Source organism: Manis pentadactyla, chromosome 4 (assembly GCF_030020395.1).
Source record: "Manis pentadactyla isolate mManPen7 chromosome 4, mManPen7.hap1, whole genome shotgun sequence".
Taxonomy (NCBI): Eukaryota; Metazoa; Chordata; class Mammalia; order Pholidota; family Manidae; genus Manis; species Manis pentadactyla.
In genome coordinates this window covers 72,195,885-72,210,578 of record NC_080022.1, presented here as the reverse complement: position 1 = coordinate 72,210,578, position 14,694 = coordinate 72,195,885, and positions in this window count along the sequence as shown.

Sequence of the window (14,694 nt, the reverse complement as noted above, 5' to 3'; positions counted from 1 at the left end):
GAGATCCCTGGATGGGTGCTGTCATGACCTGGGATTTATCATGTTCATTTTAACTTTACCATTATCAGTCCTCAGAAGACTCACACTTAAGTCCTGTATTAAGGAAATGCTAAAGAAACAGAAATGATTTTGTATGAAGAAAACCCTGAAAGGAGACTTAATAATGACCTTAATGTATAACCAGTTATAAGACTGTCCTTAGTTCAGTCCACCTCTATCTTATATTCACTTCAGAGCTCTCAGAGTACTCCAGGGGCCTATAAAAACAGGGCAGTGGTTTTTAACTGGGTTGAATCAACAGGGTGTTTTTGTTTGTGTCTCCATGAAGAATATTCAGTAGGAAACCAAAACACAATAAACCAAGATTTTTATTACAAGTCATTGGAACTTGCTCCTGAAGTCTCTTTAAGGAAGTACAGTGTCCAGCTATAGCTGAGTGACAAGGAAGAGCAAACATGTACCTTTTCTGTGAAGCCTTCCCCATGCCTCCTTCTGGGTACCCCAAGTAAGCTAGTTGTGTTATCATCTTTCTTACATTTATTTGACAAACATTTGTTTGGCACTTGCCATACTGGGATATAAAAATAAATGTTTCAGTCTCTAACTTCAGGGAACTTTCAGAATAGTGAAAAGAGAGGAAAGTAAACAAATAATTACAATGCAGTGTTATAAACACTATGATGGAAGTGGCAGGGCAGCTGTATATGGTTGTGCAAGTTGTGCACTATACAACTCTAGGTGGGGTCAGGGGCCTTTCATGTTGCAATCAGGTGAAAGCACAGTCACATATGGCAGCCTTGGCAGCTCTGCAGGCAGGTAGGAGGGGCAGCTAATCTGGGCATGTAAAGAAGAGCAAAGATCAGACACACTCTAAAGCAGTTCCTGTACTTCCCATCTCCCATACTTACATAACTAATATGATACAGGAAAGCTGACAAGATGCTCCTTGTAGATTATGTTATGTAAGACAGTAATGGCCCTCTTGCTAGGAGATTCCTTTGCTGGCTTGGAGGGAGCAAGCTAGCATGGAGAGGGAAACATGGCAAGGCATTAGGGCAGCCAACAGCTGAGAGCCAGCCAGGAACTGAGGTCATCAGTCTGACAGCCCACAAGGAACTGAATGTTATAAACAGCTGTACTTGCTTGAAAGTATATCCTTCCCCAGTCAAGCCTTCAGATAAGAACCGGGCCCTGACCAATATCTTGACTGGAGCTTTGTGAGAGTCCTTGGAGCAGTTAGTCGGGCCAAACCATGCCAGACTCCATAACTATTGTGAGAAAATAAATGTGTGTTGTTGTTTTAGTCTGCTAATTGGGTGATAATATTATTCTGCAGCAATAGATAACTAATGCAAGTGTGATTAGTGACAGCATCTCAAGTCACATGTATGTTTCCCATTGCACACTGGAAAATCCTCAGAATAGTGTATTACAAATGTCTGTCTCCCTTCTTAAAGACACTGACCATGTCAGTGTTTCTTTATCTGTAAAATAGGGCAATATTAGGACCTACTGCTAAGATTTAAAATTAGATCATTTAAGCATGTGTTCAACACTGTGCCTGACTTAGTAAGTGTTCAGTAAATATTACTTTTAAATCTTCAGGGCTTCGTAACTGTTGTGTGCTTTATAAATGTTTATTGAGTGAATGATTAAAGACAAAAATTGAAGGAGAAGGCCAATGTATCAGTACCTCATAGCAAAAGGAAACAGGTCAGAAGTTTGGCCATCAATCCCAAAGCCTGCCAGAAGGAACCAAAGATAAAAACCAGTAGTGCCCGGGTGATTATACAGACCCAGGCAGAAGCAGGCCTAGTGAAGATGGCATCTGTTAGGAGTTGCTTTTTGGGTTCTGCCAACTCTGGCTACCAGGTTCTTGACTGGAATTGATATGTGGGTTTCACCCCAGGGTTATGTTAATTCAAAAAGAATTATTATAAACAATTATCAAAAGACAGTTTACATACCTAGATACAATGAAATGTAAGAGAATTAGGAGAATCTGATGTGACTTTTTAATTCCTCTTTTCTACAGGTCTTACAATAACCTTTCATACTCCTTTTGTGACTTCTTTCATTCATTCCATCCATGCAGTCCACCCACAAACCTTCATTGAGGACAGCTCTGTGCTTCTCACTGGGTTAATCCCTGGGAATACAACAGTGAGCAAAGCAGAGCTTCTCATGGGCCTGAGGCTCATTAATGGCACATCTGGTCAGAATCTCCGCCATATGTCCTCAGCAACCCCTCGCACTACCCACTTGCTGTTCGTGCTATGCTGGAATGCCCTGCTCTCATTTTGGGGTCCTTAGCATTCTTGGCAGTCTTTACCCTTTGCTTATGAACTCATTTCAAAACGAGTCTTTAGATATTGGGTCTTCATCAATTAAAATTTATGGCAGGCTTTTCTCCCTTTGGTAAGCTCCTTCTCATGGGACAAGTGATTTTACAACTAACAGCCTCTTTAATCTGGATGCTCTTTGTGATCTCTTTTCTGATGTTTTCTCTGAGGAGTTGGGGGGATAAGAGGGCCCTTTGTTGGTTAAGAAATCTTTCATGTCTTGGAACATGTGCTTAAAGTGGATCCTACATTGCATAACACCCCACACTTCCAGACACTATGAAAGGAAGATGGTTGGGTTCCCTGCTTAACTGATTCAAACAGCTGCTATTTAGTTGTGGGGTGGTGCAAATAGATCACCAACAGAAACAGAGGAAGTTCAACCACGAGCAATTTGACATATCTCTAGGAGGCCAGGGAGGACCAACACTGGACTCCTCAGCCCAGCCTACAGCTACGGCTGCTATTTTGGCAAAAGCTTTGGATCTGCCAAGTGGAATTATAAACAATGACAGACTTGCTTTAAAGTTTTTTGGTTTTTTGTTTTTAAATAACAAAATGAGCAGCACAAACCTACCATCTAACTTAAAAAATAGAATGTTATAAATATCACTGAAGTTCCTTGAGAGTAGCATTGCCATATTTAACCAAAACTAAACATTATCAATGAAAAAGGACACCCCATTAGCTTTAAATTTCAGATGAACAATAAATAATTTTAATGTAAGTATATCCCAGGCAATATCTGAGGTATACTTATACCAATATTATTCATTGTTAAAATTCAAGGTTATCTGGGCCCCCTATGTTTTATCAGGCAACACTACTTATGAGACTCTTGCCAATCACAGCCCTATGGCCCCTCCCTGACATAACTATTGCCTTGAAATTTGGCCTTATCATCCCTTTGCTGCAGTGTATAGTTTACCACATCTATATGTATTGCTGAACAAAATATTGCTTTCTTTGTTTTCCAAGTTTATTAAAATATATTCCATGTATTCTTTCCCTGTTAACATTCTGTTTCTAAGATTTGGTTATGTCATTGATTCATTTTCACTGTTACAATCACTTTATGAATGTATCACAATTGATTGTCCATTCTCCTGTTGCTGAACATTCAAGCTGTGTTCAGTTTTTTGTTAATACAAACAGTGCTGCCTCAAGCATCTCACCTGGTGCTCATATGCCAGTTTTCCTGAGGCATATTCCTAAGAGTCATAGAAGTGCAGTCTCAGCTATAGTAGATCATATCAAATTGTTTTCCAAAATGATAGTATCACCCATTATAGTGTTTAGGAAACCCCATGTACCACAGCCTTGTCAACACTTAAAATGGTCAGACTTTAAATATGTACTACAGTGATAGGTATAAAAATATCTTTCATTGTGATTTCATTTTGCTTTTCCTTGATTATCAAGGAAATTAAACTTCATCTTGTATACTGATTGACCATTCATGTTTCTTCTTCTGGAAAGCCTTCTCATTTCTGTCGCTCATTTTCTTTTGTTTTTTTTGTGTGTGTGTGTGTGTTTCTTACTGATTTTTGATTCCTCATGGATTCTGTATACTAATCTTTTGTTTATTATACACATGGCAAATATGCCTTCTGTTTTTGGCTTGTCTTTTTACTCTTTTTATGGTGTGTTTTAGCAAAAAGAAATTCATAATTTGAATTTCTCTAATTTGTCAATCTTTTCTTCTCTTTTATGGTTTGTATTTTCTTTGCATGTATAGAAAATACTTCCTTACTCAAAGTCAAAAATATTTTTCTATTTTGACATAAAATTTTTTAAGATTTTTCCTTTCACATGTAAGTCTTTATTTCACCTGGACTTTATTTTTTATATAATACAAGGGAGGGATCCAATATTTTTTTTCCATTTGGATAAACTTATTTCCACACTATTTATTGAAAAGTTCATTCCCTGCCATTCTTCCTACCCCCATCAACTGAATCAGTCTCCATATATTTATGGATCCATTTCCGGGCTCACTCTTCTTTCCTTTGGTGTATTTGTCAATCCCTGTTCCAATGACACATTGTCTCATTTATGCAGATTTATCAGTCTTGCTATTTAGCAGGGCAACCCCTCCACCCTTACCCCATCACACACATACACACACACACAACACACACACACCTTGTTCTTATTCCTCAAGAGTATCTTGAGCATTTGTGGGCCCTTACTCTTCCATTTAAATTTTGGAAGCAGATTAATAAGATCTATGATAAACTATGGAAATATTGGTTGGAATTGCATTGAATGTGGGGAGACCTGATGAATTCATGATACAGAGTCTCTCTGTGTATGACTATGGCACATCTCTCCATTAGTTTAGATCTTCTGTAGTGCTTTTCACTAAAGTTTTTCTCCATAAAGGTCTTGCCTTTATTTTGTTATAGTTTTGTTTTGATTTTAATGGTAACTTAAAAAAAATTACATTACTATAATCTTTATGGCTGTTGTACAGAAATGCAATTGGTTTTTGTATACATAGCCACTTGGCTAAGTTTTCTTAATTCTAATAATATGACTATAGATTCTTTGGGGATAGTCTCTACAGACAATCATATCATCTGCTAATAATGATAATTGTATTCCTTCCTTTCCAATTTGTATACCTTTTATTTATTTTCCTTTTAAAATTTTACTAGAATAAAGTTGAATGAAATTATATTGGGCATTCTCAACTCATTCCTGCTTTTAAAGGGAATACTTGTAAGTTTTACCATTGAGAATGATATCTACCATGATTGTTTGTTTCTGGCTTTTATCCTGTTAAAGAAGTTACCTTCTTATTTATAATTTTCAGAGTTTCTATCACAATTTAGTTTGCTTTTCTCAAATGCTTTTTCTGCATCTATTGAGATGATCTCTCACCTATTCATGTGATGAATCACATTAATTATTTCCATAATGCTAACCCAACTTTGGTTTTTTGTTGTTGTTAAAGAATAATTGACATACAATTATGTATTAGTTTCAGGTGTATAGTAATTCAATATTAGCATACATTACAAAATGATAATGTTAAGAAACAGCTTTCCTGGGATAAACCCAATTTAGTATAATAGATTATCTTTTTCATACTCTGCTGGATTTGGTTGATAATTGCTTATAATAATTTGTTTTTGCAACTTATGAATAAGAAGTACCTATAATTTTCCTTTCTGGTCCTATTTTACTTGATTTTATAGAGTCAATGTTATACTAACCTCACAGAATGAATTGGAAATGTTAAGACTGGTAAAGAGGATATACAGTTAAGTTTCATTTGAAGTACCAGGATTTAAAATATATAAACTTCAAAAGTGAAATGCTAGACCAAAATAGACTTTTCAAAGGAAATGTCCAGGGATTAGTTTTGACATCCAACTCCTCATTTTCTCAAGCATGTAAATGACTTCAGAGAGCGGACTTTGATGAAAATTTTTCCTTTGGCAAACATTACTGGTATGATTTGAGCCAACTGAGAAGGGATTCAGTAGATCTCCAAGGGGAGACTTCCATATGTGTCCTCTGCAGCTGTGCAGGTCCAGTGAACTTGTGCCCAGCTCCCATCTAGAACCCAGAAGGCAGGAAGGAGGCTGGCTAGCTGCTCTGGTGGTGGAGGGAAAGTAAAGAGCTTCTGGACTTGAATCAGCTTGCATTCCCCAAACTTGCCTGGGCAAAGAATGCACGAGTGTTTCCTTGGCTTGTACATAGCCAGATATGCACACAGGAGCTGGCATGGGGGCATCTTAAATTGTCTCAAATGGGGGGGGTGGTGATCAATCAGACAGGTGAATAGGTTTCATTACAGGAGAAGCTAGAGGTGGATGCTGCTTTCTTTGGCAGTGAATGGGAATTAATAAACAACTTCCAGAATGCAGCGTATTCATTCAGATCAAAAGAAATTGGTAGTGATGGGGTAAGAAAATTGGTTCTCCAAAGTACACATGAAAGCACTCCATGAGAAAAAGAATCAGCTTCAAATACCCAGCAGGTACAGAGAGAGCAAAGCATTCTAATAACAGTACCAGTCAAGTAAGAACTTTCTGCTCCCCTCTTTCCTCACCCCCAGACATGGACAGGACTAGAAACAGCAGTGAGTGAAAGGGGGTGTGTCAGTTTTTGCTTTACCATCTTTCAGCTCCAAGCCCACCTTTGCATCCTCTGCTCTGCTCAGCGATGGCAGAGCCGCAGCACAGCGAACTGTAGTTCTGCTTTGTCGGCTGTTCCCTGTAGGGCGGCTCTGCTGATTGAGGTGCTAGAGGGAGACTGGAAGGCTGGAGGAGCAGAAAGCGTGCGGTCCTCCCTGCATCCCCCCAGGACTTCCTGTCTGCTCCTGGTCCCTGTGAGTGTCACTCCAGCACCAGTTTTTCCCTCCATCAGTGGAAATTTCTTCCGTAGCAGCAGTTGATCCAATTTATAGTTTCAACAAAACTTGAGGGCCACCAGACTCATCGCACCCACCCCTTCATCCTGAGACACAACTACATGCTGGCCTGCACCTCCTCTTCAGAGTCCTCCAGCTCAAGACTCCTTCCTCTGAGCTCAGAGACACCAGCACCAGCCAAGCCTCACTTCCTACCCAGGCACCAGAGTTTCAGCTCTGCAGGATCCCTTATCCAGTCTTTGAAGTTTTAAGAATGTCAATCTCCTCCTTTCATTCATTCAGTTCTGGGAAGGTAGATGCTTCTTGAAATTGCTCATTTATGATAACTTGGAATTCTCTTCTTGTCTCTTCAGTTGCCTGGTTAGTAACTTTACATTTAATTTACTTCTTTATTTTAAATTCTTTCTCAAATAACTGGTTTATTTTCTGTCTCCTGACTGGACCCTGATTGATAGAGGGGAAGGGTGAATGAGAAGGTGGGAGAGAAAAAGAGAAGACGCTGACTCCGTTTCCTTCCTCCAAAACAGGTGGTCAGCCTGCCAGACGGGAGTTGGGGGAAGAGAAGGTAAGTGGAGAGAAATCTTCCACTTTTAAATTGAAAGCCTAGCTTATTATATTATACTGGACATTTTAAATTGCTAATTTGAGTCTGAGTTTATGTCTATAAGTAAATATGGGCAGTTCTATTACTCAGTAATAACCCTAAAAGTCAAGGGGCTTGCCTGAGTTTTCATCCAATGGCAGGGGAAGGATTTCCTTCACTGAGCGGATTAAAGGGGACAGTAGGAGACAAAAACAGAGTTACTTTTGAGTAGATCCCATGAATCCTGCTTATTTAATAAACTGGATATGGTTGGAGGCTGTCATTGAAATGTCTCATAGAACTCACAAATAAAGCTCTCAATGCCTAAGGTTTCTTTTGTGGGAAGATTTTTACTGCTTACCATGCAGGCTTTCTGTTTCTTTTTCAGTCAACTTTGGTAAGCTAATGTTTCTAGGAACTTTTCCACTTAAAATGCACATTTTCAAACTTACTGAGATAAGGTTTTCTATCTTATATTTCTGTTATCTCTTTTGATCTTTGTGTATTTTCCTTTTTCATTCTTAATATTCATGCCTTCTCTCCACATTCATATATATTTTATTCAACATACATCTATATATTCCTAATATAATACATTGTTTGTAAAACATATATTTTATTTTATTTGAATAAAATAAAAGTATTTTATTCAAACTTTACATAGTGTTATCTCTTCCAGGAGCCAATCTTTGTCTTTGTTGATTGTCTTTATTGTATCTATTATCTTTTTTCTTAAAAGGCTATTTCCTTCTTTTTACTTTCTTTGGGAATATTCTATTGTTTTGCTTCTCCCTTCTTAATGTTTGATTCTTAACTGATTAATTTAAAGCATTGCTTCTTTTTTCCAAATAAGCATTTAAAGCCATACATTTTCTTTTGTGTGTACTTTGGAGAACTCACTGTCATCCTCTATCACAGCTAATTTACCTTTTTGACCCATGAGTTATTAAGTATTATTTTCCTCAATGTTTAAACTCTTTATTGAAGCATAATTTTAAAAATGTAGACATAGATACATGTAACACAGAAATGTTCACCAGTGAATAGCCTGAAGAAGTTTCACACATTAAACACCCCATGAATCAACAGATTAGGATTTAATACAGAGATATGAGTACTTTCTTATTGAGGTGAGATTTCATATAACATGAAGTTAACCATATTGAAGTGTACAATTTAGTACACTCGCAGTGTTGTGTGATCACCACTCTCCATAGTTCTAACACATTTTCATTACCCCAAGAGAAAACCTCATACCCAAGTCACTCCACATTCCTCTCTCTTCTCAACCCCTGGCAGCCACAATCTGCTTTCTGGATGGACTTCTAAGTAATATGCTTTGAAATGTCTAAATGTATGTAGGTTTCACGTTGTAATTTTTACTGATTTCTAACCTCTTTGTGATGCAGTCTGTGATACTGCTTCTTTGAAATGTGTTGAGATTTGATATTTGCTTTATGCCTCAATTCAGTATCAGTTCTAATGTAACAGATCAATGTGATGGGTGATTTCAGAAAGAAAGCATGTTCTCCAAGGTTGGGTGCAGTGCTCGGTGTAAATCCTTTTCATCAAACGTGTTAATCATGTTATTCAAAATCTTTGTAACTCCACTGAATATTTTTGGCTGTTTGAGCTATCATCACTAAGAAAAATGTGTTACATCTCCCACTTTAATCACGGATTTGTCAATTGCTGCTTGAAGGACTGTCAGTGTTTGCTTTAGTGACAGCCTCTTCAGGTAACACAGAGAGGCACTAATCAAAGCAGAAACTTCAAATGTGCTACATTGGCAAACCCAGTTTGGTCAAAGTCTTCCTCCAAGAAGATGGCCATTACTTTCCCTTTCTCCTGCCCGCGTCTCTCAGCTTCCCTCCCATTCCAGGAACGCATATATTTAAAATCAAAAGGATAGTCTAAAAAATGTTGAATAAAAATACTCTGCATCTTTGGGGTTTCCTTATTTCATTTCAGCAACAGAGCTCACTGAAGATATCTTTAAATCATTGTTTCACTAACTCCCATACAACCTCATAGTTTTCCATTTTCTACAAGGGTCCCTGTGCACCAAGGGCACTACTGGACCGGGGGTGGGGGTGGGGGCAACTTGTGTGGGTGTCGTCTGTAGTCTCCAGGGTCATGCCGCCTCTTCATCAGGCAGCAAATCGTGAACTGTGATTCAGTTCCCACTGGGGAGATCCTTTATCATCCCACAGCTGAATTACAGCTGAATTTACTCTGTGTTTATTTGTTACCTTAACTGCAGCAGGCAAGAGAAGCCTATGCAGTGAATTGGTGGGCTGGGTCCAGCATCTTTATTCCTCATTACCATCTATATCGAATACAATTGCTAATTGAAATAATTACTGTCTTCACCTGGTAGCAACACTCTGTTTTTGCTCATAAGACAGGCTGGCTGATGTGCTTTGAAAAAGCTGCAAAACATCTTTCCCCGAGCTCAGATTCATTTCCCTTAGCAGATGACTTCAGTAACTTCACATCAGTTTTCATTTGGCAAGTCAAGGGAAGCCAAGTTCTGAGAGAAATAAGGCTTGTTTCTTGGAGTGCAACAATGCCATGGAAGGTGAAACAACTTCATTGTCCATGCAGACCTGTGTGTCCTTCCAGTGTTCATGGGGAGGAGTGCCTGGATTTGCTCAAGCCAACTGTGGGACTCACACTAATTGGTTGTTTGAAATGGGCTGTCCAGCTGGCAGCCGCCTGGGCCAGGGGAGTGATTAATTTCTCTCTCTCAGGCTGGATGGGCTATTATTTGAAGGGAGGATGGAGTCAATGCAGTTTGACCGCACTTGCTGCAGACGACTTAGCAAGGGGGCCTGCTCTCCAGCACAGCTCCCAAACTTTGAAGAAGTCATTTGCACTGTAACACAGTAAACAGCCCAGGAAACTGGCGCTGCATTTGGTTCCCTTGAGCCAGGAAGTCAGAGAAGGTCACGAGTCCTGCTGGGCCAGTGTATAGCGTAAGGAAGGGAGATGATGACAAGCCACGCAGCCTGCACAGTGCACAGCATTTGGGGTCCCTTTCCCCACCCCAGGACCCATGTTCTGCTTATTTTCCCAAGGTGAGAAGTAAGTAATAGCAAAGAAAAGGACTGCAGAGCAGACATTCGCTTGCCAAGTATTGTGATGACTAATATTTTAATATTAACTTACACAGCCCTGTGTGCATCTAGTTAATCTAGATATATTAATTGAGCATCTTTACATTCAAGGAATGGTACAAAGTGCTATGAGTGATATAAAAATAGACATCTAAAAATTTGCCCTCAAATTCCTTATCGTCTAATTAGGGGGCTAAGATATAAACACAAAACATTAAAGTACAACACAAGAGTTAAATGAGATCAAGAAAATCAACATTAAGAAAATGCCACACTCATTCCCCACGGTAAGTTTCTATCTCTCCCCAGAGGTGTAAATAACTTGAATCTTCAGAACTATTCCTGTTAATAATAGTGAACATAGGCAAGATTATTTCAGACTTACTCTAGGTAGAGCATTTGTGAGTTTACTAAATACCCATTACTTTATTTAATCTTTAGAAAAATCATTTAAATGTTGCAAAAATCTCAAAAAGTGGAACATGATTCAGGTTTGAAACTGGACATTACAATAAACAACATTCCTTTGAATTCTAGCCTTGGCCCAATTTATGCCAAAACCTGGAACTAAGATTCTTTTTTTGTACCGTAACATGTTGCATGATGTATCTGAGAAGCTGATCCAGGTCCAGGCAGGGATAGTGTGATACAGACCCATAAGTGTATAAATAGCACTGGGTACTCTAAAATGCCAGATGTGTTCCCAGCTGTGACACTGCATCATAGGGAATTAAGGGCAGGGGGCAGGAACAACCCCTTATTAATAGGAAAGCTTCATGGAGAAGAAAGCATTTCAATAGGAGTCAAAAGCTTTGTTTACAGATTAGGAACTAAAGTAGAGATTGAAAATTTTTCCCCATAAACTTTGGCCCAAATATCTCAAGATTAGATATCCAGTTATCAAATTTGTTTAACAAAAGAGCACCTTGGTTCTAATGTAGCCCGGGAAACTTTACTTGGCCTACGAGTGTAAAACAGTGATCATCATAGATCAACTCCTCAGCATCTCACCAGGCTTCCTGTGGGGTAGAAAAATAATGAGCAAATAGATGTAAAACTGACCACATCAGCCCTTTGCTTCAGACACTTATAGGATAAGGTCTTACAGGATAAGGGCCTGGCACTCAAGGCCTACCCCCGGGTTCGGGGTTCCAGCCCCTCTTCTGCGTCTCCCGGTGTGGTCCAGAGTCCACCCTCCAGTAGTACTGACTGCATGCCATGCTTGCCATCAGCCAGCTCAGGGGACATGCTGAGCATCTAGCATGGGTCACACACTGTGCTCACAGACGTCGGCATGCCCATGTCTGGGGCATTCTCGGGGCCTGAGGATCTGCCATGTGTCCTTGAAGACCAAGCTCAGGCCACATTCCCCCCAGGAAGCCTAGGCTGAGTTACATGCCCTCCTCTGTGCTACAGTTCATTGAAATTGTGTTTCTGGGTGTGACCAAATCACTTGACTATCTGCTCCCTAAGGGTAGAGACATATCTTACTCCATTTGCATCCCTAACACTTGGCATAGAGCTTGGCACATAGTAGGTACTCATTAGATATTTGTTGAACTGAACTTAAGAGGAAAGGCTGCTCACATGTGAGGGTCTATATTCAAGGGTCCCGGGGAAGTGGAGGTTGGCACGATGGGGCAGTACATGTGGTAAGTGGTTGAATGCTTGTTTGCTGGGGGGAGTGCAGTATGTCACAGGTCACCTGGCATTCCTTCTCTGTCTGAAGGAATCTGCTTTCCTTGGGCTAACCTCTATCCCAACCAGACTCATGTCTTAGGACTAGATGGGGGTGTGGACAGAGTCCATCCCCCAACACTGAGGGAGGGGAATGAGAATGGGTGTCACTGCCCTAAGCAGGTCAAAGATGAGGATGGGAAATGGGAAGGATGGAAATTGGAGTCACAATCCAAGAGGCATTGGCTGATTGTGTGATGACAGTTATGGCAATTATTGTCAGGAAGCCCAGAGTAGAAAACTGGAGGGACAGAACCCCCTAGATCCCATGGCCCAGAGGCTCCCAGGACTTAGCAATGACAGTCACAAGGAGAATAAGAAACACTTACAGAAGGCTTACTGTAAGCGAGGCATTGTTCTGAGCACTTTATGTATTCATCTCATAGGAAAAGCCAGGGAACACGGGGCCCATAGGGAAGCCTGTGAAAGGGGTCCTCTGCAACATGCTGACTTCACAGCGAAGAGGGGATTGGTGTGGTTTCAATCACCTCCTCTGGGAAAGTCAAGTCAGAGTGGAGGAGAGTGTATGTAACCTCGAGGCCGGCCTTGAAGAGCTACAGACCCCCTGGCTGTGCCCCCAGCCACCCAGCTGGCCCAGTAGCCACGCCTCTGGTGGCGGAGACTCTGCAGACCCTGCTTCTCTGCAGCCTTTTCTGCTGTGTGTCCTTACGAGTACAGGGCTCTGCCCTGGGGGTAGCCCTCCCAAGCCCTGGCCCCAGAATCTGCCCATCAGGTGAGATCCCTGCCAGGTGGAGGATAAATATGGACGGGGTATGGCATCTTTAAACATTGTACAAGAGTAAAGGGACAACAGGGTCCAAATGATAACATTTTGGAAAGCCGCAGGGAGCCTCTGCTGCTGGTGAGTTGGAATTGCTTCTCTTTCATGTGACTGAAGAAGCCTTTGTGGAGCCTGTGTGGGTTTTTTCTTTTCCTTGGAGTCACACCAGGGTTTCTCCCCTCCTACTCCAGCACGGAATGATTTTTAAGGTTTCTAAGTGCACTGCATTTACATTTACTACTCATTCTTTAAATGAAAGGCAGGCTGAAACACATTAATTAGCTTCCTGATTGCTGCGGCCCTTGAGAAATTATTGAAGGCAATGCGGCATATGCTTAACATCCCTCCTGCTCTCCCAGAGGGGAGATGGTTGAGCGGTGCTTTAACCTGCGCCTGGCCCAGGGCCGCCCGTGTGTCACCAGCCAAGGAGCTGCTCTTCCTGGGCACGTTGGGACTGCTTTTCCTAGAGAATGTCTTTCCTGGACAATTAAGTGATAGTGCCTTTTCCCCCCGAAGCTAGGTAGTTTTAGCCGGAAGATCCTTGCGTTTGTCTTTTTTTCCCTCTTACTTTTCTGTTTTTTGTTTGTTTTTTGTTCTGTTTTTGTTTTTAGAAACCAGTATGCGGCACCACACTTACTTTGTCCTTTCCTTACAATAATAGCCGACACTGAAATGCTGCTTAATTTGTGTATGTGTCTGTGTGTACACATGTACTTATTAAATCTCACAAAACCCCTAGGGTAGGTGCTATTATTATCCATTTTACAAATGGTAAAATAAGAAACAGAGGTGTTAATTAAGTCACTGACGATCACACACTGAGGAAGTGGCAGAGCCAGGATCTGAACTCAAAAGGACTAACTCAGAATCCATACTTTAACCACTAATTACCCATAGTCACAGGTTTGCATTTTGGGTCATTTGGGGTTTTTTACATCCAAAATGTATTCACTGAGGTGGTTCCCCACTCATCTTGATCCAAGGTGCTTCCTGGGCTGCTTCTGCCCGAAGGGACATCCCGGAGTGACCTTGCTTTGCCTCCCAAAGACAGCCGAAGAGCCGACACACAAAACCACTGTCTGAGCGTGGATAAGCACCGGGTGGTTTTATAGCAGCCGGGCAGGAGATGGGAGCTTCACCGTGCTGCCTCCTCTGGGTGGGTGAAGAGCTGCAGCACAGGGAGCATGTTCTCCTGGGAGGGTCATAGAAGTTGGCACGATGATCCCTATTTCTGAGATGAGAACTCTGAGACTCAGAAAGGGTTACTGATTTATCTGCTTCGGATCCAGCGGGCTGTTTCTGTTACATGGCATTGTGTTGGCTCTGAGGGATGAAGCCCCCTCCAGGATAGCTAGCCTTTGATAAGCATTTCTGACTTCAGGGCTCATGAAAGAAAGAAACAACCTCACAAATGAAAGTTTCAAATGTTAGGTTCCTGAAAGAGCTGTGCAACTTTTTGGCCCCTCCAGGAAGCCCTGAGATAAAGCTGAGGACCAGAGTGGCATTCGTGGGCATCCGGATAACTACCACGTTTGCCTCACAAGACAGAGAAGCAGGAAGTCACGGGAGAAACGGCTTTGGTCGGACAATGCTCCACATAAAAGAAAAACAACCACACAAGAAAGCAGTTTGTGTGATGAGCAAAGCATCTTCCAGGCAACACGCAGGCTCAGAAGTGTTCTTTCCTCCACATAAGACCTGTGGGTCTGGGAGTGCTCCCTGACATGGCAGCACAGAGCACCAGATCT